The 26,250-nt window shown below is 39.3% G+C and overlaps 1 protein-coding gene across 3 annotated transcripts in view; it reads left to right on the forward strand.

Moving 5' to 3' along the window:
- The first annotated feature begins 8,376 nt into the window (after positions 1-8,376).
- SLC14A2 (solute carrier family 14 member 2) overlaps positions 8,377-26,250 on the forward strand; it is a 495,406-nt gene continuing 477,532 nt past the window's right edge. For 2 of the 3 annotated variants that reach the window (XM_027961051.3, XM_027961053.3), the window contains exons 1-2: positions 8,377-8,583; positions 21,071-21,199. The gene's annotated coding sequence lies outside the window, so the exon portion shown is untranslated. Of the gene's footprint in view, positions 8,584-21,070; positions 21,200-21,981; positions 22,135-26,250 lie in introns of all 3 variants that reach the window. The other variant, XM_042239672.2, reaches the window with a different exon arrangement.

Consider the following 26,250-nt stretch of genomic DNA (forward strand, 5'->3'; position numbering starts at 1 on the left):
TGGACAGAGGTTTGTAACATTGCACAGGATGTGGTGACCAAAATCATCTACAAGAAAAAGAAATGAAGGAGGCAAAGTGGTTGTCTTGAGCAGGGCTTACAAATAGCTGAGAAAAGAAGAGAAGTGAAAAGCAAAAGAGAAAGGGAAAGACGTACCCAACTGAAAGCAGAGTTCCAAAGAAGAGCAAGGAGAGATAAGAAAATCTTAAGTGAACAATGCAAAGAAATAGAGGAAAACAAAAGAATAGGAAAGACTAGCGATCTCTTCAAGAAAATTGGAGGTACCAAGGGAATATTTCATGCAAAGATAGTCACAATAAATGACAGAAACAGCAAGGACCTAACAGAAGCAGAAGAGATTAACAAGAGGTAGCAAGAATACAAAGAAGAACTGCACAAAAAATGTCTTAGTACAGAATATTGGGCAGAGTTCCCTGTGCTATACAGAAGATCTTTGTTAATTATCTATTTTTTTTCTTTTTGCACAAAAATAGTCCATTTCTTCAAGTGTTCTCCAGCACAAGGAGCTTTATAATATTCTTCTGGGCACACACACAGAAATGTGGTGAAGGTGGAATTGACAGACTTTCTACATCAGGGATGACCGTGATGGTGTGGTCACTCACCTCAAGCAAGACAGCCTGGAGTGTGAAGTCAAGTGGGACTTAGGAAGCATTGCTACAAACAAAGCTAGTGGAGGTGATGGAATTCCACCAGAGCTATGCTGCTGCTGCTGCCAAGTCTCTTCAATCGTGTCCAACTCTATGTGACCCCATAGATGCCAGCCTACCAGGCTCCCCCAACCCTAGGATTCTCCAGGCAAGAACACTGGAGTTGGTTGCCATTTCCTTCTCCAATACATGAAAGCGAAAAGTGAAACTGAAGTCGCTCAGTCGTGTCTGACTCTTCGCGACCCCATGGACTGCAGCCTACCAGGCTCCTCTGTCCATGGGGTTTTCCAGGCAGGAGTACTGGAGGGGGTTGCCATTGTCTTCTCCTGTCAAATGCTAAAAGATGATGCTGTTAAAATGCGGCACTTTATATACCAAGAAATTTGGAAGACTTGGCAGTGGCCAGAGGACTGGAATGGTCAGATTTCATTCCAGTTCCAAAGAAAGGCAGTCCCAAAGAATGTTCAGACTACCATACTCATTTCACACACTAGCAAGGTAATGCTCAAAATCCTTCAAGCTAGGCTTCAACAGTATGTGAACATAAATACAAAAGGAGTTCAGAGACAACAGAGAAGGAATGAGCAAATGGGGAGGTCTTCTCTGGTAGAGTTCTACTAATGATGAATGATGGTTTGGCTTTAGACACCCAGAACGAAATGTACAGCATTCCAGAGTCAGAAGATACTAGTTTATGAATTTGATGCTTCACATAGGTTTTGTCTTCTACCATGTACCCACTCCAGAAAAAAAGGAAAAAAAAGGCCTATTAAGTGCTCCAACTAATTTTCTAATCTGGGAGTGAATCCAGTGCCATAAAGAGAGAGTTTTCATTATATCTAAGTGCATGATCACATATTAGATTATTGATTACCTTTCTCATTCAGCTATTCTACTCCTAAAACCTATGGCATGCAGCAATAATCTGATTCTCTACGGATAATAATCGTGATAAACAAAAGATCTTCCACCTACCCCCAAATGTTCTCCAATTGTGGAGATAAAATAAGAGAGGTAAGAGTCTATTGATATGAACCAATAATAATCAAGCTAGCAGGCTCCATACACAAGGAAAATATTGAAGGTCATAAAAGGGTGAGGATGAGTATAGTAAAGAAAGACATCCTTGAAGAGGTCGGTGTTTATGTTTGTAACAATCTTGTGGGTTCTTCTCAGCAGTGACTCAGCAAATTGATTTTAGAAGCCTCTGGCACTTACATCCTGCTGATGGGTTTACAACGAAAATGCTGACGCACTGCTGCTCAGTTGCACTGGGACTGTTGAGCAGCACTACAGAATCGAGTGCGTCATTTCCCTTGAACAATGCATTTCATTCATTGCTTGAAGTGTGACCATTCATGTTGAAAATGAAATTCTGCAGAGTGATCTGCTTGGGAAATTACTCAGAGCTACTCACTTAAAGATCTTGCTATCTTTTGTGGTCCTCAATTAAGGCTCACAAGAACCTCTTGAGGGTAAATTGGTGCCAATCTAAGCATTGAGAGTAGAAGAAAAAGTAATGAAAACCCAAAGCTTGTACGAACTTTCAAAAGTCATCTGTAAGGACTCAAGGGAGCAGCTAAAATTGATTGTAACCTGAACATCTAGAATATTGGTGTAAAGGAAAGAACCATGGACTTGAAATTAGGAAACATTGGTGCTAGTCTTGATTCTGCCTTTAGCTCACTGGATGCTTTGAGATAATATAAAGATATACACATTTTAGACTTAGAAGGAATAACCTAGTTTAAACCTTTTTGTAAAAAAAAAAAATAGAAAAACATAATGCATACAAAGAAAAATCTAATAATATCTGGGTTTCTATCATCTCTAATTAAGCCTGTAATTTAATATTTGCATTATCTCTTTTTTAATATACAAATAATTAATATATCATGGATAAGGTGAGTCTTCTGGGACCCCTCACCCAACATACAACCACTATCATGAATTTAATGAGTTTGATTCTTTGTCTGTTTAAAGCATTCTGTAGATTTGATTTAGTTCAGTTCAATTCGGTTCAGTTGCTCAGTTGTGTCCAACTCTTTGTGACCCCATGAATTGCAGCATGCCAGCCCTCCTTGTCCATCACCAGCTCCCAGAATTCACCTAAATTCATGTCCATCGAGTTGGTGATGCCATCCAGCCATCTCATCCTCTGTAGTCCCCTTCTCCTCCTGCCCCCAATCCCTCCCAGCATCAGGGTCTTTTCCAATGAGTCAACTCTTCGCATGAGATGGCCAAAGTACTGGAGTTTGATTACATATATGTTGTTAGAGACAAACATTTTATTACATTTTATGTAATAGGCATCAATGCTATATACAAAGTATTATTCTGAAACTTGCTTCCCCATGTATATTTGGATTTTATTTCTGCTACCTTATTGTGTGTTCTCTTTATGCTACTCTAGGTTTACTTCTATTTCCCTTTTTATCAGCAGTCTTTATTGGACTGATATAATTTTCTTTTTCTGCTCTTTTCCCTCATATACTGTTTGGCAAGGTACACAGTTTATTTCTTTTCTTTTAGTGGTTATCTTAAAATTTTCAATATACATATTCTATTACTAATTTTCTAATAAAGTATACATGAAGGATCTTAGTGTACCTCATGCTCCTTAGGTACATAGCTCCTAATTCCCAGTTTTCATACTGTTGATCTCTAGAATTTTAATTCCAACATGTTTTAAACACAAAAGAAAATTTTCTTTATTATTTACAGTAAACATCTATGTGTTTTTACCATCACTATATTCAACTTCTTTGCTCACCAACTTTCTTGAATCCCACTCCTTAGTTCTGAATTTATTATTCTTTTTGATGAATTATAGCCTTTAATAATTCTTGCAGTGAGGATCTGATAGTAATAAACTTAGTCCTTAAATGTCTAAAGATGTCTTCATTTCACACTTACTCTTGAAGGCATAACATTCTATATTCACAATTATTTTCCCATGACACTTTGAACGAATTCTTTTATTAATGAAAAAATGAGCTGTCAAACAGATGCTGTTCTTTTTAGGTAATTTATCTCTTCTCATGGGTTTTACAGTCTATATGTGGACTGTATTTTTTATTTCTCTTGCTGTGTACAACATGGGTCTCCCAAATTGGAAGACTCTTTTAGAAACTTTGGAAATTTTCAGCCATTATTTAGCTCTTTTAGACCCTCTCCTTAATTCTTTATATTTTTCTTATGAAATTCTTATTTTGGCTTATATTGATACTTCTTAGCCTTCAGCTCAGTTTCTCTTTTATTTACTATCACTTTATCTCTTTGCTTCCACACCAGGAACTTTCCTCAATTCTATCTTTCATGTTTCAATTTCTTTGTTTATGTTAGCCTAGTATTGGATCTACTCTCAAGTTTCCCATTCTCCGCTCTTATTTCTTTGAGAAGTTCAAGGATATTGATATTAAAGGATCTTTTAAGATTTCTTTCATTATTTATTTTTCCTAGAATTGGAATTCACCCAGTTTTTTGGTTTCACTCATCTCTTGAAAAGTTCCCTTCGGCACCCTTTTCCGGAAGCCATCTCATGATGGCCTCAGCCTGTGCCTCTCGTGCCATCTGGCTCCACAGGAGGTCTCAGCTCTGCTCTCAGTGTATGTACAAGTAACAGCCTGGAAATCAGGCTCACGTGAGAAACTTGACTTTGGCGGCAGGCTTTGGGAAAGAATCATGTTTCTGGAAGCCACCTGGACAGACAAGATGGGATATTCTAATTTCTATCACAGCCTGAGCTCATTTTGGAGCACACATTCCCATTTGAGGACTTTAGCTGGGTCCTCCACATACAACTAGTCTCATCCCATTGGTGACCATGAGACTTCAGCCTCTGCCTATACCTGTAATTTCCTTTCCTTTTTGGTCCTTGGGTTTTTTCCTTAATATTTAATACAGTTCCATATTTATTTTTAAATAAATAAATTTATTATATTCTATGTGCTTGGAGTTGGACAGGGGGTGTATTATACAGGAACTTTCCTCTACCATGGAAATTTCCTTCATTTTTCAAACAGGGAAACTTAACCCCAGGAAAGCTAGCCAGCTTGCTCAATTCACAACCTAATTATTGCCAATATGTAGATTATAAGGCTCTTTTCCACCTTGAATACATCATATACTGTCTCTTTGCCTCAAGATTTTTGATGTTCAAAATGCAGAGTAATGCCTACCTTGCCTTTTTCAATTTATTATTGAAGGAATTGACATTGCAAATACATGTGAAAGTATTTTGAAAATAAAACATGTAGTCTCATTAATATTTTCATTTTTAAAATTCTATTGTGATGGAAATTGTGAGTAATGTCAATATGCATTACTAAAAAATTACTTCTGAGTTTTCCACTATAGAATTTGCTTTTTTCATATTCCAATACCACTCTCAAAGTTATTAAATAAAAGAAGAACTCTTGGATGGAAGTTGATGCACTATGGTAAATTTATGGAGACTAAGGACAAATGTTATTTTCATATATTTAGCAAACATTTTTTGAATACTAGTCTATACATGCACTTAGGTGTTGCCTGGGAAGTAGTAGGTGGATGTTTTCTAAAAAAATAAATAAGCTTTTTATTTTTTAAAAGAGTTTTGGATTGATAGAAAAATTGCAAAGGTAGAGTTCCCATATATTCTATATACATTCCCCCCATCATTGCCTCTAATGCCAGTATAGTACATTTGTCACAATTAATGAGCCAATATTGATCCATCATTATACTTGTATTCAGACTTCCTTAGTTTTGACTTTCTTTCTCTAGGATACAATCCAGGACACCACATTACATTTACTTATCATGTCTTCTTAGGTTCCTCTTCCCTGTGACAAAAAGTCAGACTTTACATTTTTGACCTTGACAGCTTTGAAGGCTACTGGTCAGGAACTTTGCAGAATGTCTCTTAATTGGGGGTTGTCTGATGTTTTTCCCCATGATTAGAGTGGGAATGTGAGTGTCCCGCTTTTGGAGAAAGATCACAGAGGTAAAGTGCCATTCTCATCACTTTATATCAGGGGTACATGAAATCAAGATGACATTTTTGATGTCTGAGATAATATTTGTAAGATTTATCAACTGGAAAAGTACTCTTTGTACCTTGTTCATACGTTGCTCATGAACCCTTGTTCATGCCCCAAGAGGGCATACACTATGAGCAGCCCACACTTGAAGAATGGAGAGTTCTGTTCTGCCTTCTAAGGGGCTGACTATCCACATAAGTTGTGTGGAATTGTTCTGCATGGGTGATCTGTCTATTCCATACACTTATGTATTCATTTATGAGATTGATGAAAAAGTAATTTCAGTTTTGGATTGAAATAGGAACCTTTATTAATCAAAATAGGAACCTTACATTCAACACATTTTTGCCAAAGAGAAATATTAATAAGTTAGTTTATTCCTATTGCATAAAACCCCTTGTTTCAGGATTAGAGGAACTCTTGGAAAGTATTTTCTGACTACTTCTGGTTGTGGAAGCATTTTCCCTGCAAAAAGTTGTCAAGATATTGAAGAAGTGGTAGTCAGTTGGTGAGAGGTCAAGTGCGTATGGTGGATGAGGCAAAACTTCATAGCCTAATTTGTTCAACTTTTGCAGCCTTGGTTGTGTGACGTGTGATTGGGCATTGTCGTGGAGAACTGGGCCCTTTCTGTTGACCAATTCTGGCTGTAGGTGTTGCAGTTTTCTGAGCATCTCATTGATTTACTGAGCTACTTTTCAGATGTAATGGTTTTGCTGGGATTCAGAAAGCTGTGTTTGATCAGATCAGAAGCAGACCAACAATGACCATGACCTTTTTTTGGTGGAAGTTTGGCTTTGGGAAGTGCTTTGGAGCTTCTTCTCAGTTCAATCACTGAGCTGGTCATTGCCAGTTGTTATGTAAAATCCACTTTTCATTCCACATCACAATCTGATCGAGAAATGGTTTGTTGCTGTTGCATAGAATAAGAGAAGATGGCACTTCAAAATGATAATTTTTTTGATTTGCAGTCAGCAAATACTTACTTACTATGAAAGGGTTCAGAGCATGCCACTTCAGAATATGGCACTTGGGCATATTGATTATTTTGAGCTAAAATACTTGAGAAACAACAAATGCGAGAAGGGCTCTATAAGTTTTGTGTCTACCAGTTTCATCAAGTCTTCATTTTCCTTCTATTTTTAAGAGCTGTGAAATTCTCTAGGCTTATCTTGTATATTTCCTGCCCCAATTCTAAAATCAGCCACATCTCCATGGGGCCCTGGTTCCCTTTGGTAAAGGGATTATTGACTAAAAGAAAACGCTGCATTGAATCATACATGACTAGACATTGTTTTCTTCTTTCATTCACTTATAAAATATTTGATACTTTTCTCTCTGCCAGTCTGGCAGGAATGCTGAGATTAAAGTGAATGGCCTCATAAAGCTATTAGATTTCTTTGAAAGGAATGATTTTCAAAATGAGGATGTATAATTCCTGAAGAAAATTAGGAAATTCCATAAAGATAACAAAAAACTTCATCTATAATTGCCAATTGAGACCATACATCTCTTCTAAATGTGGATCTAATATTGAACTATCAAGTAGAGATTTCTTAAATGCAAGAGCAAATTAACCTGGAAATACACTAAATTTAAAGAATCTCTTTTCTTTAATCAGAACAAAGGGCAAGACCTCAGCAGTTACTAAAAGCTGTTATTGCTGGTTTAAACAAAGAAACTAAAATGTTTATTATTGCAACATATCTTTTTATATGTGCCCAGACTCCAAAGCCTAGTTTTGTTTGTAAGGTTCCCCAACAGAGTGGTTGCTAAGATATGGCAAAAGCCCAAAGGACAACATGCTGAGCCTTTGGAAAAACAGTTTCATTTCTAAAAGCAAGGGATAGATATTGAGGCTTAAAGGGAGTTGATCCTTAGGATAAAGTCATAGCTAATGTAAGGTTTTCAGAATAAAATCTAAGATTTCAGGGAAATCTAGGGACCAATTATGTGATGTTCAAAGGAAACAGAGAATACAAGTGAGCCTTAGTTTTTACCCTATGCTTAAGGCAAATTATTCTACTCAATGTTAGGGAATAAAAATTACGTTTGTTTCTTTCTGTGATCATGATAATGAAGAGGAAGAGAATGAAATGAGGGTGATGAAAACTGGAATTCTAGGCACTTGAGTTCAGAAAAAAGACATAGTGAAGGAATTTGACTTTGGTCTGCTCTCAAAGAGAAAGGGACCAGATCTCATGGGAAGGGTTTCTCATGACCTTTTCTTTGAACTTGATTCTCCCACCTGGATTTCACAGCCAGGTATGCTCATGGATCAACCTTCAAGATGGCAAATTAGTTTCTCAAATGGAGTTTTCCATCCTGAGAGGGCCAGGTGTATGAGCCCTCCTTATCTTCTATCTGCTCAAAGACAAAAATGTCTTATAAGATTTGTAAAAATTTAACCTCTCAGTAATGTGCAAAGGAAAAATAAAAGGAGGAAACAACGTGGCAGGGTGGCAGCCAAGCAGAACCAGAGTGACTGCAGGAAGAATTATCTTCCAATGGTTCTTTCTTGGGCCCCTGAGATGGGCTGTCTGGCTACTTAACAAGAAGCAAATCTCCAATGGGAAAACAACCCTATCTTCATGCACCACTTGATCACTGAAGGAGAACGAGATGCTAAGGAAAGCAGTCTAAGGGGAGGCACTTTAAAAGCAAATCTCCTAGAATGACGGGCCCACTTTAGTGCTCAGTGCTGGTACAGTGAGGACGGACCGAGCGAGCCAGTTTAGCAAACACCTGGACATCGTGTGGCCTCCATATTCGCGGCCTTCTTTGCCTTGATCACCTGAGAAGGATCTCAAATTCTTATTCCAAATTGTCTCTTTGGTGACACTGGCTACTTTTCTCTAAATCATCGTTTTAAGGCTCAAGAGGAACTGTGAGGTAAGGCAGATCTTTTTTCTTATTTTGTCACCTCTTGCCAACATTTGGAAATTCTTTTCTACCTGTTCATGGAGGACATTACTGGCTTCTGACCTTTTTCTTTTCCTCCCCACTCACAATAAAACACAACATATATATACATATATATATATATATATATATATATATATATGGAGAGAGAGAGAGAGAGATGTATAATCATGTTATTGCTATTAAAACATTTGAGGTACTTGTTACCTAATAATACAGATTATTTGAAAGCCTTTAAGAATAGGATCCTACTTTTCAGGACATAATTGTACAGCTGTTAGTTCATATAGAGCATCTCCCAATCAGTTTACTTTCAACCCCCCTCCATGCTTCAACTCCAACCTCAATTTAGATTACAACATTAAAAAGATCATCATAAAATGTAGCTTTGTACAAGGAGAGGATCTAATTATTCCGCCTCGCCGTACAAGCCTAATAAATTATGCAGTTTTGCCCGCAGTATTTCACCTGAGAGAATGAGTGTGTTAAACACCATAGTGAATGAATTCTCCAATCAGCCTGTATAGATGCCAGAGTCACAAATGTTTAGTTCCACAATCTGAAATTTGGTTTTATGGCACTTGAAGAGTGGGTGTTAATAATTCCCTCTCTTTTTGGTTTTATTTTTGGTTGGGGTTGAGAATATGCACTATCCTGAAGGGACTTGTATGCACATAGAATACACTACATGTGATAATTGTGATATATTTAATAATGTCCAGAGGGCATGCTGTCACCTAATTATTTGCATATTATTCCAGAATGGTAATGAAAAACTAAAGGGAATCCACCAAGAGTTCAAACAAGTTTGTTTGGGACAAATGATTATCAGCCTCCTGAGGCTCCCATCAGTAGAACAAGAGGGCATATTTACAGCTTTATCTGTGCATGTGGGTGAAGGTGAAGGTGAAGATGAAGTCGCTCAGTCGTGTCCGACTCTTTGTGACCCTGTGGACTATAGCCTACCAGGCTCCTCCATCCATGGGATTCTCCAGGCAAGAATACTGGAGTGGGTTGCCATTTCCTTCTCCAGGGGATCATCCCGACCCAGGGGTCGAACCCAGGTCTCCCGCATTGGAGGCAGACGCTTTAACCTCTGAGCCACCAGGGAAGCCTATATGGGAGGGAGTTCCAAAATCTATTCTAACTGCTCAGGTTTGATGGGTTGTAGAATGGAAACCGTCTGGTCTACCTGATGGTTTGCTCTACCTTCACTGTATGTGATGTCAGGGCTTGCAAGTGCTGCTCTGTATTGACTGTGGAAAATTCTGACAGGTCTGATGGAGGGTTGATGATCCCCTGAGGGCACTTTATGGTGGTGGTGGGTTTAGGTTTTGTGTAAGGGTAGGTTTAAAAGCAATGGCATTAAGTGTGCAATCTTATTTTGTCTTATTAATAACACTCTCTGCTGCTGCTGCTGCTGCTGCTAAGTCTCTTCAGTCATGTCCAACTCTGTGCGACCCCATAGATGGCAGCCCACCAGGCTTCCCCAACCCTGGGATTCTCCAGGCAAGAACACTGAAGTGGGTTGCCATTTCCTTCTCCAATGGATAAAAGTGAAAGGTGAAAGTGAAGTCGTTTAGTCATGTCCGTCTCTTGGTGACCTCATGGACTGCAGCCTACCAGGCTCCTCCATCCATGGGATTTTCCAGGCAAGAGTACTGGAGTGGGGTGCCATTGCCTTCTCCGAATAACACTCTCTAAAGTAAGGCAAATACTAAAACTTTATTATGACTAAAAATCTAAATGCAAATTGGCCTTCATGATACAAGAAAGATAATCAATGAATCATTGCCTTATATTCAGATTGACTGGCTGATGTCAAGGCAAATTTTATTGGACATATAAGCCATGATTTTGTATCAGTGAGCCAAATTCAATCAATACATTTGCATCAATTAAAAGCTACTTCCACTTTTTAAACCTCTACTTGAGGTTTTAAAACACCTTTACCAGTAAGGCATCTACCCTATTACTTTCCAGAAATCCTCTCTACCATATGCGCCATCTATACTAATTTTGCATGAGGAGAAAATGTGAGGCAAGGAGAAGTGAGAAGTAGGGAGTGGTTTGCCGAGAGGAGATAACTTGCCTTGGGTAGCAGTCCCATGAGCTTTGCCCAGACCACCTTGATAAGATGTAGGTGTGTGCATGTGTGCTAAGTTGCTTCTGCTGCTGCTGCTGCTAAGCTGCTTCTGTCATGTCTGACTCTGTGTGACCCCATAGATGGCAGCCCACCAGGCTCCCCCATCCCTGGGATTCTCCAGGCAAGAACACTGGAGTGGATTGCCATTTCCTTCTCCAATGTATGAAAGTGAAAAGTGAAAGTGAAGTCCCTCAGTCGTGTCCAGCTCTTAGGGACCCCCTGGATTGCTGCCCACCAGGCTCCTCCATCCATGGGATTTTCCAGGCAAGAGTACTAGAATGGGGTGCCATTGCCTTCTCCGAAGTTGCTTCAGTTGTGTCCAATTCTTCGCAACCCTATGAACTGTAGACCACCAGGCTCCTCTGTCCATGGGAATTCTCCAGGCAAAAATGCTGGAGTGGGTTGCCGTGCCCTCCTCAAGGGGATCTTCCCGACCCAGGGGTCAAATCTGCATCTCTCATGTCGTCTCCTGCATTGGCAGGCAGGATCTTTACATAGCACCACCTGGGAAGCCCATGAGATGTAGGTATTGAGGCATAATTATGGTCCTGACCATGATCAAAACAAGGCGAGAACTGGGGGCTGGCACTCGGTGCTGGGCTTGGAGACCACTCCATCTCAAGATCCTGTTCCCCAGTATGCCAGTACTCCCATATCCTAGCATCAGGGGGCCCAGAACATCCCCTGGTGGCACGAACTGTCAGGCAGCTTGGAGGGTCAGAGATCTGCATTACCATTCATCTGCAATGGGTGATATTCTCATGTTAACAGGCTAATGGTGTTTTAGGTATGAGGTGTATAAGTATAGGTAGCATATACTTGGAGCCAGGGGATGTGAAGGATAGGCTGGAATGTTCTTTTATCAATTACCTGACAAAGAATCTTTAACAACTTCATGTTGTAAGCTGCAAAACATTTTGTTATAGTCGACCAAATTATCTGGAGATTGAAGGAGTAGAAAGAGCTGGACATTGGCATTTGTTGAACAGAGTAATATAATGAGGGCTGTGGGGGTTAAACACAGAAGTAGAGAAAAGGTCATTGCCTTTGTGGCGCTTATGAACCCTTGATGGAAAAATAGATTGAGTAGGTGCCATTCAAAGACACAGGGCTAAGATCTCACTGCTTACATTGAAGCTAAAATCCTAGCACTAGAGAACCAACTCTGTGAGTTTATAAATCTTTTGAATCTTTCATGTATTAAAAACATGAAGGTACTATGGAATACATCAGAGAGCAAAGCGTTAATATGTAGATTACTGGCTGGACCTATTCATTAATTTATTCCACAAATATTAAAGTGATCACTTCATATAAGTGAATCCTTGAGATCTCAGCAAGGGAATCTGTTATAGAACCCCTCTAAGGAGACAGGGATATGGGAAGAGAGAGGGACCTTCCCAGAGAAGAAGAGCTGAGAGGAAGAGCCATGGTTTAGAGCATGGGTGCTGACTCAGACTTCTACTTGTAGCAGAAGGACCACCATCAAAGTGTGAGACAGGAAGACAATTTGGAGAGGCTGGGAGGGACGGAAAGACCATGGAAATAGAGGAGCAAGATGTATTGTTTTATCTACATATGTGACATAGTAGTCATTCAAAACAGAATTGATCTTTATATCAATGTTTAGAAGACAATTCTAATAGGCCAGATAGGGATAAGATTAAGTTCTGAACTTCCCCACAAAATATTCCATGTGGCTTATGCTAGTCACTAGAGAACATACTTTTCTGAGAGGCTGTGACATGAGAATTCTCAATGAAACACGTTCCAACAATAATCCTTTGGGAAAAAATTTAGTACAGGCACATACACACACAAACATGAACTTAACTTTATAAGGACCCTTGTCTGTAATCCTCCAAGGCTAGCCTTAATAGGCAATAAATTGTAAACAATTTTATTGCATTTTATTTCAACTTGAAAATTCCATGATTATATTGTTTTTATAGGCCTTTCTTATTTATAATTGTATGTCTGTGGCAATTTACTTACTTCCTAGGCAGTATTACTTTCCTTGACCTTGTGTGTTTTAAGGAAGGCTGAATTGCTACACTTCAAAGACAAAAATAATTTGAGCAGTTGAGCACTATAAGCAGCTTCTGTGAGGTGCAGATTTGGGGTGTTCTTCAACTCAAGTTTCACGAAGGGGTTTTGCACATACATTGAGCTAATACTGAGGATACTGAGTTGATTAATTATCAGATCAATAATCTGCAAACTGTGAGTATGCAGGAAACCAGAGACTGTTGGCTTTTCAATCCATTCTGGAAATAAGGGTCTTTAAGTCGACTTTCAGAGCGTTCTGGTTCAGTGAGTCAATAATTCCCATCATATCAGAGAAAATGTATTACCTCTATAGGTCATGGAACGCCTGGGGGATGTTCTTCAGTAATCAAGTCCCCTGCATAGCAGATTGTGCCTTAACTTCATAGTCTGCTCTGGGACTTAATTGGTAAATAACACAGAGTTGGGCCCATTTTATCTACAAGAGATTATCTGAATGCTCTGGAGAAAATGGTGAGGCTTTACAAGTGTTTCAGGCAGGAGAGAAATAAAAGAGTCACTCTGGGCAAAGATTCATGTGCTCTTCTCTGAAGTGAATATTTCTATACTTTAATTGGAGGAAAGAAAAAATAATAAGGATGGAAGAGAAAGTTAGGAGGGATAGAAGGAAGGAAAGAGAAAGGAAAATAAACCTAATGGTGTATGTGTGTGTGTGTGTGTGTGTGTGTGTGTGTGTGTGTGTGTAGTTGAAAGTCCAAAGTTGATATCAGCATCTAAAATGGCAAGTTTATCCATAATACTTCATCGAGTCAAAAGTTTGAACAGCAGACTTCAAACAATAAAAAGAGAATTTTTGGTTAAGAAGTTGAGCCTGCTGCATGTAAATATAGACAGAATTAAAACTGGAACATGGAGCATTTCTACAGACTTAAGAGGCCTCCCAGGTAACTCAGTGGTAAAGAATCTCCCTGCAATGCAGAAAACACAAGTTTAATCCCTGGGTCAGGAAGATGCCCTGGAGGAGGGCACGGCAACCCACTCTAGTATTCTTGCTGGGAAAACCCCATGGACAGAAGAGCCTGGAAGGCTATGGTCCATGGGATCACAGAGTTGGATACCACTGAAGGGACTGAGCATGCACGCATGCAAGAGAATCATACATTTCATGACAGAAATTACTCAAGGGTAGTTGGAAATACCTCTAGTATTGCCTTATGCAAACAGACAAGCAACAAAAACCTGGCAATGCCCAGAATATTTCTTTAATAATAATTAACATTCGCAGAGTCCCTTAGAATCTACAAGGTATTTTATAGCAATTACTGCAGTTAATTTCCACAATAACCCTGTGAATTCAAATATTACACTTCTTATTTTACAGCCAAGGGAACTGCTGCCCAAGAAGGGAAGGTGGCTTTTCCCAAGGTCACTCAGAAGTCAGTTATAAAACTGGAACCCAAAGCCAGATCTTTGACTGTAGACTGTCTGTCCAATCTCAGCCTCTGTCTTCATAGCCGTGGATCCCTCTGCAAACAGCTACATCTGTAACAAGGTAGAGATGTAACTATATGGAAGGCAGAATATGTACTTGACACAAGCTCATGGACACCTAAGTTGTTCTTTCAACCAACATACAAACTTGAGCTTGAAGGTCTAGAATTTCAACAATTTTTTAAAAAGACAACTAAAATAGAGAGAGCATTTTCCCCTTAAGTACAATCACTTAACGTATTTCTAAGAAAGAAAGTGAAGCTGCTCAGTTGTGTCTGACTCTTTGCGAACCCATGGACTGTAGCCCGCCAGGCTCCTCCATCCATGGGATTTTCCAGGCAAGAATACTGGACTGGGTTGCCATTGCCTTCTCCAGGAGATCTTCCCAACCCAGGGATTGAAGCCAGCTCTTCCACACCACAGGCAGACTCTTTACTGTCTGAGCCACCAGGAAGTTACCTATTTCTAACTTTCTTCATAGTAAAACTTTGTCACCATAGTCAAAGTCTAAAAATAAAACCACAGGTCAGGTGTGACTCTGGTTGTGGACATTTGTTGTCTGAGAGATGCTAAGACAGGATGAAGGCAGTACAGGTGGCCAGCTGAAGTTGTCACAAGATCCTTGGTGTAAGACCTAGGGTCAGGTTCTGTGAGGGAAATGATGATGAGCAGATCACAGCCTCTGCTCTCAAAGGAACCAATGCTCTATCGAGAAACACACCCGCGCAAATGGAGAGAGGAGAAAAGGTAGGGGAAGTGAGGAAGTTTGTGCCCAATTTGAGGATCGGAAAATGTGTCAATTTTTCAACCACAGGGCTTGTCTTGGAGGACAATGGAGAGGGAACCTGGAGAAAGAGAAAGACTGAAATGCCAGACTGAGAAGTTGGATTTTATGCCGAGAATAGTATACGTTGTGATGATAGAGTGGGAGGAGGGCATAGTGAAAGTGCTTTAGAAAAGGCACATATAGAAGGAGTCCAGAGAATCAATCAGATAGAAAGAGCTAGGGAGAGACCTGTTGGGAAGATATGATGGTATTCCAAGGTAAGATAGCATGAACATGAAATACCAATAAAAGTCAATTACTATCATTATGATATCGACCATTATTTTTAATAAGAAGCATTTCCAGGACTCCCTCTGAATTGCTTTGTAGTATACTATTTAAAATGGATTTTGAGAAATACTAGTGCCTCTGGATATTGACAAGTGTTTAAAAAGAAAAAAACACCTGTGATCGAAGTGTACAGAATTTGTGGGTGAAACCAAGTCTTTAAATTTTACAGCAGAATTTAGGAAAGAAGTTAATATGTAAAACATACATTTTAATTTCTGAAGGATGATAGAGAATGCTGAGTTTCCTAAATGCCTTGACTAATTAGGATCCCTCCCCTTCTTTTTGCAGCAAGGCATCTTTCACTATTGACACCCTGAATCAAAGATTAGTTTTGACTGGAGATAAGAAACCTAGGTTCTGGTTTTGTAGAGACTAAAGGTGTGACCTTGGACATCTAGGGGCCTCAGTTTCCTCATTCATCTTGCTATCCTAGTTTGGTCAAGAAGATAGCAGGAGACAGTAGTGGAAATATTGAGATAGTTATTCATTCCACTTCTTGAGACAATTACTAATTAGTGGCCACCATGCCCACTGCTCTTGAGACAATTTGCTACATTTCTCTAAAAGCTCAGGAAATTACCTTCTGGAAGCAAATTAAGCATTGGGCTTCTCCCTTAACTTAAAGTATACTGCAGATCATGTAAGCATGAATGTCTCAGAATGGCAGACATGAAAGCCCAACATAGTCAGACATCTTCCTTTTCACTACTGCACATCTCACCTCCCCAGATAATCCTTGCAGGTAACCTCCAAGTGTTGTCCTAGGGAAGGATGCTGAAGTTTTATGCTAAGACCTAAGATCTACCAAGTAGAAATGTTCAGGAAAAAATGGCTATTTTAGACTCTCAGATCAAAGTAAGTATCACTCCCCTCATGAGAAAGTATCACTTCTCTCAACTTTAACACAAATTAAAATAGGGCTTTATTTACAGAGGTAATAATCCACGGGGGTAACTGTTTTAAAAAGCAAAGAGAAGCCTTAATCATATATACTGACTGTGTGTGGCAGTGAAGGAGGCATCTTGTAGCTTATCCGAATATAGTCTGGTGGTCTACAGAGGGTTTCATTTTCAGCTAGCCCTTGGTTTGCATTTTAGCTCTGCTACCTACTACCTATGTGACTTTAGCCAAATTATTTAAATTCTCATCTGTAATATGGCACCTACTGGATGAGACTGTACTGTGTATAAACTAGTATAAAGCTTGGAAAGCAGTACTCTACATATGATAAGTATTCAATAAATGTTAGTCTTTTTATCACTATTATTTTATTATCAATTCAATTTCCAACATTCCTCAACACAAAGGAAGAAACAAAGACTGAGAACTGATGTGACAAAAATCTGCTTAAGAAATTTTACCTTCCAAGATAACTGAAAATATTTTCCTTCCTCCCCCTGCCCTGCCTGAGTTATAACTTTTTTCTGATGCTGTTAATTAGAGAACAGAAACATCAGAGAAAGTCTATTTCACTTTGACTTGTCTAGGAGGAGCTTCCATGACCTCCACCTGGGTTCAGAGGTCAAAGTTAACCTTTATTATAGTACCAAGTAGTCTATTTGCAAACCACACAGCTGATATACTCTCCAAGGGACCGCAGCACATGTGGGGGAAATGCTGCCTCTCTCTTCTTAGTCGCCTGATTCTGGCCAGGGGCTCAACACACAGCAGCTTCCTCCTATAGAACAGCAACCAATCTTAGACCAAAACAACAAAAGAGGAGAGTTGCATGGAGTTGAAGGTAAAGAATGGAGTAATTTGCAGGGTACAGCACAGCTATCTAAATTCTGTATAATTTCAGATGATATTTTTGTATCTTTATGGGGAAGCTCTGATGTTAAGAAAACAAAAATTGTGTATTTCCAGTTGTATCCTGTATCTGTCTTCAAGCCACCTGCCTCTTCTTCCTCTTCTTTTTCTTAAAATGTCCTCTTCTTAGTCTTTGCATCTCCTTTCAGGTCTCCCTCCTCTGTTTCCTCTTCTTTCTTCTCCATATAGTTATCATCATCAACACTGTTGACTTTCATTCAGCACTTACTATTTACCAGAAACTGCCGTTCTCAATATGCAATACATTTTTAAATCAGTCTACAAAAATGCAACTTATAGAACAACATACTTTCTCTTTTAATTTATTTATTTTAATTGGAGGATAATTGCTTTGCAATATTGTAATGGTGTTTGCCATACATCAGCATGAATTGGCCACAGGTATACATGTGTCCGCCCATCCTGAATCCCTCCTCCCACCTCCCTCCCTACCCCATCCCTCTGGGTTGTCCCAGAGCACCGGCTTTGGGGGCTCGTCTTCATACATCAAACTTTCATGACCATCAAACTGGTCATCTGTTTTACATATGGTAAAATACACATCTCAGTGCTATTCTCTCAAATCATCCCACCCTCACTTTCTCCCACTGAGTCCAAAAGTCTGTTCTTTGCATCTGTGTCTTCTTTGCTGTCCTGTATGTAGGATCGTCATTACCATCTTTCTAAATTCCATATATATGTGTTAATATACAGTATTTGTCTTTCTCTTTCTGACTTACTTCACTCTGTGTAATAGGCTCCAGGTTCATCCACCTCATTAGAACTAACTCAGATGCATTCTTTATTTTATAGCTGAATAATATTCCATGTGTATATGTACAACAACTTCCCTATCCATTCATCTACCAATGGACATCTAGGTTGTTTCCATGTCCTAGCTATTGTAAATAGTGCTGCAGTGAACACTGGCATTCATGCATCTCTTTCAGTTCTGGTTTCCTTGGTGTGTATGCCCAGCTGAGGGATTGCTGGGTCACATGGCAGTTCTATTCCCAGCTTTTTAAAGAAGCCCCACACTGTTCTGCATAGTTGCTGTACCAGTTTGCATTCCCACCAACAGTGTAAGAGGATTACTTTTTCTCCACATCCTCTCCAACATTTATTTTTTGTAGACTTTTTGATGATGGCCATTCTGACTGGCATGAGATGATACTTCATTGTGGTTCTGATTTACATTTCTCTAATAATGAGTGATGTTGAGCATCTTTTGTTTATTAGCCATCTGCATGTCTTCTTTGGAGAAATGTCTGTTTAGGTCTTTGGCCCACTTTCTGATTGCATTGTTTGTTTCCCTGGTATTGAGCTGCATGAGCTGCTTGTATATTTTGGAGATTAATTCTTTGTCAGGTGTTTCATTTGCTCTTATTTTCTCACATTCTGGGGGCTGTCTTTTCACCTTGCTTATGGTTTCCTTCATTGTACAAAACTTTTTAAGTTTAATTAGGTCCCATTTGTTTATTTTTGCTTTTATTCCCATTATTCTAAGAGATGAGGCATAGAGGATCTTGCTGTGATTTATGTACTTGAGTGTTCTGCCTATGCTTTCCTCCAAGAGTTTTATAGTTTCTGGTCTCACATTTAGGTTTTTTAATCCATTTTGAGTTTACTTTTGTGTACAGTGTGAGAAAGTGTTCTACTTTCATTCTTTTACATGTAGTTGGCCAGATTCCCCAGCAGCACTTGTTGAAGAGACTGTCTTTTCTCCATTGTATATTTTTGCCTCTGTTGTCAAAGATAAGGTGTTCATAGGTACATGGATTTATCTCTGGACTTTCTATTTGTTGCATTGATCTGTATTTCTGTCTTTGTTCCAGTACCATACTATCTTGATGACTGTAGCTTTGTAGTATAGTCTGATGTTAAAAGGTTGATTCCTTCAGTTCCATCCTTCTTTCTCAAGATTTCTTTGGCTATTTGGGGTTTTGTGTTTCCATACAAATTGTGACATGTTTCATTCTAGTTCTGTGAAAAATACCTTTGGTAGTTTGATAGGGATTGCATTGAATCTATAGATTGCTTTGGGTAGTATACTCATTTTCATTATATTGATTCTTCCAGCCCAAGAACATGGTATTTCTCCATCTATTTGGAAACAGCACACTTTCTGAACAAGAGAAAAATAAGCCAAGAGGCTGGTGCCCAAAGGCTGAAAAATCTTCAATGACAGAGCATTGTGAAGTGGGTCAAGTTTAGATATGCTTCATGCATCTCAGTGGAAATGGCTTTTCCTACAGCATAAAGAGGCAGTGTAAATGGAATTTGTATTGTTACCCCAATGCTAATATATTCTTTTGCAAATGGTGAATGCATTTGATTATGTATGCATGTGGATTTGATATATCCACTTGAAAACAAGCTTAATATTCTTTTAAATAACTTATTTTAATTAAATCATATACCAGAATTCATTCTTGTGCATATTCCTATGATGGCATTCTTCAATAATTATCCTGGGGTGAAAAAGCAAAAAGTGAAATGTGGTATTTATTCAACTTTATATATATATATATTTATGTTCCAGCATAGATCAAACTTTTGCATATATGTTATTTTAATTTTGTATAATGTACAAGTCAATATTATTTGTGAAAACATACCACAAACCATATTCCCTGGACTTAGTTTGCACATTGCAAGAAACTATTGCAAGTCTATGTGATAGGAAGTGTGACTATATTACGGTTTTGAAGACTATATTTAGATTTTTGAAGTTCAGCAGAACCGGTTTTTAATCTAGGCCCTGTAATTTCCTAGCTGTGTGATCCTGGGCAAGTTCTGCATAACATTCATCAAATTTCCTCTTTGGTAAAGATGGGAGTAATAATAGCCACTTTTCACAACTATTGTGAAGGTTAAATGAGAAAGTGTATGAAAAGGCCTAGCACACAGTACACATTCAGCAAAAGCTAGCTTCCTTCCTCCAGCATGACTTCCATTTATTGTAGTAATGGTCCACAATCTATATCTCTACTTTTATCAACATTTATCTATATAATCTAACATATATATGTGCATATGTGTCCATAAATACAGAGGTATATATGTGTATATGTGCATGTTCACACCCACACATCTATCTATACCCATAAGCAATCATGCTCATAATAAAACACATGTGTGTACCACCCCACTCTATACCTTCAGCATAAAGTCAAACCTAAGGAGGTATGAAATACTCACATATACTCACTTTAATTCACAGGTCACCTTCCCTAGGGGGTCAGATGATAAAGAATCTGCCCACCATGCAGGAGATCTGGGTTCTGTCCCTGTGTCCAGAAGATCCCCTGGAGCAGGGAATGGCTATCCACTCCAGTATTCTTGCCTAGAGAATTCCACGGATAGAGGAGCCCACTTGGCTTCAGTCCATGGAGTTGCAAAGAGTCAGGCACGACTGAGCAACTAACACAACACACACACACATACACGCACACACACACCTCCCTGCTTTGCCTTGATAATAGTACCTTGGGTGCCATAGGTGTATGCTAGCTCCATCTAGTGGAGGTTCCCACTTTCTGTCCCATAGTGTTTCCTTGTGCTGCTCCAGCCATTGCCCAACTCACCATTTTGCAAGCTGCCTGCATCATCACGGGCCTCCCAGGTGGTGCTAGTGGTAAAGAATCTGCCTGCCAATGCTGGAGACATAAGAGATGCAGGTTCGATCCCTGAGTCAGGAAGATCGCCTGGAGGAGGGCATGGCAGCCTGCTACAGTAGTCTTGCCTGGGGAATCCCCTGGACGGAGGGGCTTGGCAGTCTACAGTCTGTAGGGTCACAAAAAGTCAAACGTCACTGAAGTGACAACACGTTCCATCATCCTAAGAAACAACTATGCTTAAAAGACTTCCTCTGTACTTCTATTTAGGCCTGTTCCAGTTTTCTTCTTGGGTATTTCTGGACACGAGTACGTATCATTGAAATATTCCCACTAACCACAGATAAGGAAGAGACTTTGGACACGTCAATCCACTGGGCCAACAGGGCATGAATGACTGTGAGTACATGAATCGTTTCTAATTCCATGTCTTCGGGATCTAGAAGGAAAACTCTGTATCCTATAATGAAGGGTTCTCACATAACTAAGTTTAGGACTACTTTGTGTTTACACAAAAATATGCCTCAGACCAACTATTTCAAAGAAATGAGCTGGTTTTGGTTTTCCTTGAATATGGAGGAAGCCGGATTGTTTGTAGAAATTATTACTGCTATACATCAGTTAGCCATGGAATTAAGTCCTCATTTCCTTTAGCTAGTGGATTTAATGCACCCAAAAGATTAATAATAGTGGAGAAAACCAGGTCATTAGATCGGTGTCTATATAACCGATTTGTTTTGCAAGTTCTTCAACCCATTGGAAATTTTATAGGCATCTGGAAAGCATAGTAGTGGATGAGGTGGGGAGCTCTAGTTCAGATATTGTTGGTTGGTTATTTAAGCCAAAGAACTAGTAAACTCTATTAAAAATGAGTCATGTCATTATCAATGTTCTGTTGAAACGGTCAGTTTAATTATCATCTTATTTCAGTTGTCCATATAACAACAAATTACATACAAGTTGAGTAGTGGAGGAACATTAACTTGTGGTCCCCACTTGCTCCCCTTTTGCCTCAAATCTTGGCCTGGGGCCCAAGCACATTAGCATTGGTCTGATGGAGTTTTTCACTGCTTCACGTCAGTTAGACCAATGCTATTGCTGAGTATGTTACCTACAGGTTCAAAAAACAAAAAACTAAAAATTGGCAGAGCCTTCTTCCTAAAGAGTCCCTCTGCTTCCAGGATGAAAGAAAGGGTGTTAGTAGAGAAAAGGTAAACAAGAGTGGCAGAGAAAGGCAAGATAAGATTCACTGCCGGAACAGATTTGGCCCGAACTTTCTACTACTAAGTTAATAAGTCAAAACCTATGAAAGAAGACAATAATTCAAACTAGAGGTAAGTAGATTGTTCTGCTCTCTTTGTATACCGTAAATGAGAATTGTATGAATTTATCCAACCTGACTCACATTGTGAGAACATAACTTGTTTGGAAGGGTTAGGTTTGTTTTGGCAAAGGTTGAATGCCCCACTTTGCCTTCCTGTTCTTTTGTTTAAGGGGCAAATGATGCTCATTTGACATATCTTGTGAGAATTGGCATCTCAGTTTCTGGGCTGGAAAGATAGAGGAGGAAATGAAAGCACCATGTTTTCATTAGGCTTGAAGTTACTTATCTGCAAAGAGATTCTTCACCAACTGAATCTATTTGTCCATATTCTGCCTCTCAGTGCAGTTGCCTATGTTGTAATGTTACATTTTGTATCTAATATTTCTTGCTAGTGTTTAGAAATCATTGTGCCTACATTGGTCTTCATCAATAATTTTATGTAACATAATCCATCACCATATTGGATGTTGGGGCAAGGAGAAGGGCATTACTTTGTCTTTCACTTGCTGTTCAGACAGCTCTCTCATATTGATTTCTTGGCTTGTGTGTTCATTAGATGATGATTTGCACTTTTCCTGTATTGTGTTTATCCAGATTATGTTTCAGATGCGCCTACAACATATCATCATTAACAACAAACATTTATTGAACCCTTATGGGCTTTGGATAAGGCTCCAGGCTAGGTACTAGGGACAAGATGAATTTAATGTGATCCCTACCCTGGAGGATTTTATTATCTAGTGCACCATGTTTGTTAAAAAAAAAAAAAAAATTAATGGCTTACACCCAGTGAGTGCTAAAGGCAATAAATGCTCTTGGAGTTCAGGGAAGGGAGTTATTGGTGTGGGCTAGTCTGGTCAGGGAAGGCTTTATGAACGGGATGAAATTTGAGTGTCTTCATAAAGGACGAGGATATTTTTATGGGATACTGAATATAATGAATTTCTGTATACCTCTGTAACAGGTTAAAAACTGAGTACTGCCTGTATCCTTATGAGATCAGACAAGATCAGACATGTTCAGGGTAGTATGGCTGTAGTAATTCCTGTATCTTTAATACAATTCCGTTATTAGTCATTTATGAACTTCAGACAGACAATCAACACTCACCCGTCTTTCTAAAGAAAATAGTTATTTACTTGGCTATGCTGGGTCTTACTTGCGACATGCAGGATCCTCCATCTTTGTTGCAGCGTGCAGGACATTAGTTGTGGCCTGTGGGATCTGGTTCCTCAACTAGGGCTTGAACCTAGGCCCCCTGCAATGGGAGCCCAGAGTCTTAGACCACCAGGGAAGTCTCTGACCTGCTTGCTACAATACTTTTTGCAGAGTTTTATTGTTAATAGCCTCACGTACCTCATCATATACAGCAAGGAAAAGCCAGTCAGTCTGTCAACTTTCTCATTAAGAGGTATCTGGGCTGTTTGCTGACTTTTAAGATTGTCTTCTACTTTGCCTACAACTTGCTCTAGGTTGTGTGAGTGAGTGAAAGTCGCTTGGTCGTGTGTGACTCTCTTCGACCCCATGGACTGTAGCCCTCCAGGCTCCTCTGTCCATGGGAATTCTCCAGGCAAGAATACTGGAGTGGTTTGCCATACCCTCCTTCAGGGGATCTTCCCAACCCAGGGATTGAACCCAGGTCTTCTGCACTGAGGGTGGATTCTTTAAACTGAGCCACCAGGGAAGCCTTTGCTATAGTTTTTTTTTTTTCCCCTGCTAAAAGCTCTAATAAGGAAAAAAAAATGTGGTAGGGGGTGGTGGTGGTGGATATATTTAATGACTTCTCGAAGCAAAGTGAATTTCAAGGTAATAGATTAGGAAAGAAAACAAACCAAAAAAAAGAATGACTTTCTCATAAAAGTTGCTGTGCTAATCTTTAAGAAAACTCAAGTTTGACCTTGGAAAAATATTAGTTCCCCAAGGGAAATATGCATTTATGAGCCATTGTAGGGCTTTTCTTCTATAAGAAAGAGACAGTCAGACATTTTTGAAGACTGAAAACTTTGCTTATTACTTTTGGGGCACTTACTAGTTCAGCTAGATATTTACTTCGACTTATTGACAGAAAGCTTGGCAGGAAAACTGTCCATAGCCAGCAGCACCAATATTCTAAGGACTAAGCCCTGTGACTTTCCTAATGCCAGTTCTCTTTCCAGAAGGCTCTCTGTGAATTATGTTATTTTTGAAGAAATCTGTTTTATGACTTATTTTGACTTTGGTGGAAAGAGAGGAAAGGAAGAAATGAAATCCATATTTTCTTCCTTTGTTTCTTCATGTGGTGTTTACTTAGGGAACCCCTATGGCATACATAGTGTAACATTGCCCCAACTTCCTGTGTTAAACAGGGGAGAAAGGATGGATGTTTACATACTCTAAGATAAATGGGTCAGAGAATGGCGGAATAGAGTTCTTTTCTACAACTGTTCTCCTTAATCTGATCAAGTGGTAATCGGATTTAAATTTTCTAATTAAATACAATTCAACCTTTTTCATTTTAGAATAGCATCTGAGGTATAATTTGGACAGATATTCGGTGAGTGTGAAGCATAAATGTTCAATCAGGGATATTTCTTTTCACAAGAAGCACCTCTATGTTCCTTTCCCAAGATGGTTGGATGTGTTCATGGAGGGTTTACACGCCATGTGGAGGGAGAGGGAACTGACCTGCTTGTTATCTTCCCTGCTGATCACAGAGTGAGGCTGGTCTCTTCTGGTTCCTGAACACATTGTACTGGTGTCTGCCCACTACGGCTAATCCCACCTGGGTTTTGTGTCATTTTTTGTTTGTTTGTTGTGATGGATCCTGTGCTTCCTTCACACCATCAAAATATATTGTTACCAGTATAACCATGAAGAAGTGTTTGTACTTTTTTTTAAAAAATCCTACTCATCTAACCTAGTGTTGTAGGGCTCATTATCTTCGTGTTCACCCCACATTAGAGTCTATGGGAACTCAGAGGACCTCTTCATGCAAAGCACAAGTCATATAGAGACAGAGTGCTTGCTCTTGGGCTCCTCTAGTTGCGATTTCGCCAACCATCTTAGGTGTAGAGGAACAGAGCAGCATCAGCCTGAGTGTTCTAGAAGACTCAGGCTAATGTGTTGGGTCAATTAACGCCACATCCTTGATCAAGGCCCACAAAAGCCTGGGCTTTTGATTCTAAGGGAATCTGACTATATTTTCACCCTGGGGGTATCCACACAAAATCCTTCTCTCTTTGCCTAGAATGCTTTATTCTTATCTTACCTAATAGAAACTTCCCTACTGTCTCTAATATCTACAGTAAGAGTTAGGGTAAAGTTTTGCTGCTGAGTTTGCCAAGCTTGGTTTCTGATCTTAAGGGAAGATTCTGGAATTTAGTAAAACCTGTCTCTCTTAACCAAGGCTGATTCTGAAAACAAACAACTTTTTATCAATATGGGACTCAAAATCTAATTTTCTCTATTTATTTGTATTCTTGTTTTAACAGTTCTAGTCATCTCCAAAGCAACTGATGGCTCTAACAAAATAGGGGGAATGTGTGAGAATACACAAAAATATATATTGGCCATTTTATAAAGTCTACCTAAAACCACTGAGGGAAAAGGGCAAGGCTCTGAATAGTTACTTAAGTATGATTGTAGTGGATTCCCTGGGGGCTTAGATGGTAAAGAATCTGCCTGCAATGCAGGAGACCTAGTTTCCATCCCTGAGTTGGGAAGATCCCCTGAAGAAGGGAATGGCATCCCAGACCAATATTCCTGCCTGTAGAAGCCCATGGACAGAGGAGCCTGGTGGGCTACAGTCCTTGGGGTTGTAAAGAGTCTGACATGACTGAGTGAGTAACACGCATGGTTGTAGAGAAAGCACAAAGTTGGACCACAGTGGGTTGGAACAATGAAGAATGGCTCCTCGGAGGCAGTGGAGCTTGATTTGGATCTCAGGGATAGAAGAAGTAGAGTAGGTGTGAAGAAGAGGGAATGGATTTTTAATCAGATTTAATACTTTCTTTCCACATGCCTCCAGAGCTCCGTATTTACACTTCATATATCACTCTTAGTGGGTTTTTATAATTAATTTTTATTGGAGTATAGTTGATTTACAGTGTTGTGTTAGTTCCTATTGTATAGAAAATCAGTCAGTTAT

Source organism: Ovis aries, chromosome 23 (genome assembly GCF_016772045.2).
Source record: "Ovis aries strain OAR_USU_Benz2616 breed Rambouillet chromosome 23, ARS-UI_Ramb_v3.0, whole genome shotgun sequence".
Lineage (NCBI taxonomy): Eukaryota > Metazoa > Chordata > Mammalia > Artiodactyla > Bovidae > Ovis > Ovis aries.